We start from the raw sequence: 2,577 nt of genomic DNA on the forward strand, positions 1-2,577 counted from the left end.
TCTCTGATGCTCCCTAGAGGGTTTTGAATCTTCTTTGAGCGAAATCCGATGCATGCATACGGATGGGCTTATACCTTTCAGGTCAGAGATATTATATCCTAAGGCTGAGGGATATCTTCGTAAAAAGTCTAAAAGTTGGTTCGTCTCCTCTTGGCTCAAGGTAGCACTGACTATAACTGGGCGGTTCATCTTTTCATCGAGGAACTCGTATCTCAGGTTCTTAGGCAGTTCCTTAAGTTCTAAGGTTGGTTTCTTAGGGCATGGCATAGGATCTGGGGTAAGGGATAAACATTCGTAAAGGTTATCATCGATGTAAGGTTCTTTAAAGTCATCATCTTCCTTTATGGGGGTTGATGGTAACTTGATTGTTTTTATAATTTCTTTTTGTTCTAATTCTCTAACACATTCATCAATGATATCTAAGGCATAACACGAGTCTCCCATCACAGGTGCCATAAGAAATTTCGAAAGTATAAATTCTATTTTCTCGTCACCTACCTCAAATGTCAACTTTCCTTTCTTGACATCTATTATGGCTCCTGCGGTCGATAAGAATGGTCTACCTAGAAGAATTGGTATATCATTGTCCTCTTTGATGTCCATGACGAAAAAATCAGTAGGGATAAATAACTGACCTATCCTAACAGGAACATCTTCCAAAATGCTTATCGGTTATTTGACAAATCTATCGGCTAACTGAAGTGACATCTTAGTGGATTGTAATTCTCCTAAGTTTAACCTCTCACAAGCTGCTAAAGGCATTAAACTCACACTAGCTCCTAAGTCTAGAAAAGCTTTTTCGATGACATGATTACCCAAAAGGAAAGGAATGGAGAAATTTCTAGGATCTTTATCTTTCTTTGCTAATTTGTCCTTGGAAATAGCATTACATTCCAAAGGCTTCGGATCGTCAAGTCTACGTTTGTTGGTAAGGATGTCTTTCAGAAACTTTGCATAAGAAGGTATTTGGGTGATGGCTTCTGTGAAAGGGATTTCTACATGAAGTTTTTCTATAACTTTAATAAATTTTTGGTACTGTTTATTGATCTGGGTTTGTTTGAGTCTTTGGGGATATGGTATAGGTGGTTTACATGGCGGGGGCGGTACGTAAATTTTATCTTTAGGTTCTTCTCCTTTATCTCGACCTTCCTGGTTTTCAGATTCCTCTGGTTCCTTTACTTCGTCCGGGGGTTTGGTACATTCCTTAGAAGTTTCAGGTTCACTTAATCTTGGGTTTGGTGGCTCATCATAAGCATTCCCACTTCTTAGGGTAATGGCATTGGCTTGTCCTCTCGGATTTTGTTGAGGTTGTCCAGGGAATTGTCCTCCAGGTGTAGTCTGAGGGGCTTGGTTTAAAGCTACCTGAGAAATCTGGGTTTCAAGCATCTTGGTATGAGTAACTATTTGGTCAACCTTGGTTCCTAACTGAGTAATCAATTCGTTAACATGAATGTTTTGGTTCATGAACTCCTTGTTTTGTTGGGTTTGAGCGGTGATAAAATTTTCCATAATTTTCTCAAGGCTCGGCTTTGGTGGTACAGGTTGCATAGGTTGATTTGATCTAGGGGCTTGATAACTAGGTCTCGGAGGTGCATTATTTTGGATAGGGTTATTGTTTTTATAGGAGAAGTTCGGGTGATTCCTCCATCCAGGGTTATAGGTATTCGAGTATGGGTTCCCTTGGGTGTAGTTCACTTGCTCGGAGTGGGTTTCATTCAATAGACTGCATTCGGCAGATTGGTGTCCTTGGGTTCCACATATCTCATAATTCGACGAAACTGCGGCTACAGTGTTCGGGTTCGTGTACATATGCTCGACCTTAAGGGCTAATGCGTCCATTTTAGCCAGCATCATGTCTATAGAGCTTAGTTCATGCACTCCTCCTTGGGCTTCCTTTTTCTCAACTGTCGCTCGTTCGACTCCCCATGATTGATGGTTTTGAGCCATGTCTTCGATGAGGGCACTAGCTTCAGGATAAGGTTTGTTCATCAGAGCACCGCCTGCGGTAGAGTCGATGGTCATCTTTGTGTTATAATGAAGTCCATTATAGAAGGTTTGAATGATTAACCAGTTTTCTAAACCATGATGTGGGCATGCTCGTAACAACTCTTTATATCTCCCCCAAGCTTCGAACAGCGATTCTCCATGGTTTTGGGTAAATCTAGTTATATGGTTTCGAAGAACGGCGGTCTTACTCGGGGGAAAATATCTAGCAAGAAAAACTCTTCTAAGGTTATCCCAAGTCGTAATGGAATTGGGTGGAAGGAAATCTAACCATGATAGGGCTTTATCTCTGAGGGAAAAAGGGAATAATCTTAAACGTATTGCCTCAGGAGAAGCTCCATTGGTTTTAAAAGTATCTGCTAATTGAAGAAATATTTTTAAATGTTGGTTAGGGTTCTCGGTAGCGAGACCCGTGAATTGTCTCTGTTGCACTAGTTGCAACAGGGATGGTTTAAGTTCAAAATTATTGGCTGGGATGATCGGGTTTACTATACTAGAACTAGGTTCTTCGTTAGATGGTTGAGCGAAATCTTTAAGAGGTCTTTGGTTTTGATCTTCGGCCATAGCTCTCTT

The 2,577-nt window shown here is 40.8% G+C and overlaps 1 non-coding gene across 1 annotated transcript; it reads left to right on the plus strand.

The window, feature by feature from the left end:
- Nucleotides 1-2,077: 2,077 nt before the first annotated feature.
- LOC127124152 (small nucleolar RNA R71) lies at nt 2,078-2,184 on the plus strand. Its single transcript, XR_007803782.1, has one exon. It is a non-coding gene; the product is annotated as a small nucleolar RNA R71 (small nucleolar RNA).
- The last annotated feature ends 393 nt before the right edge of the window (nt 2,185-2,577 follow it).

The sequence above is a fragment of the Lathyrus oleraceus genome, chromosome 2, assembly GCF_024323335.1.
Source record: "Lathyrus oleraceus cultivar Zhongwan6 chromosome 2, CAAS_Psat_ZW6_1.0, whole genome shotgun sequence".
Taxonomy (NCBI): Eukaryota; Viridiplantae; Streptophyta; class Magnoliopsida; order Fabales; family Fabaceae; genus Lathyrus; species Lathyrus oleraceus.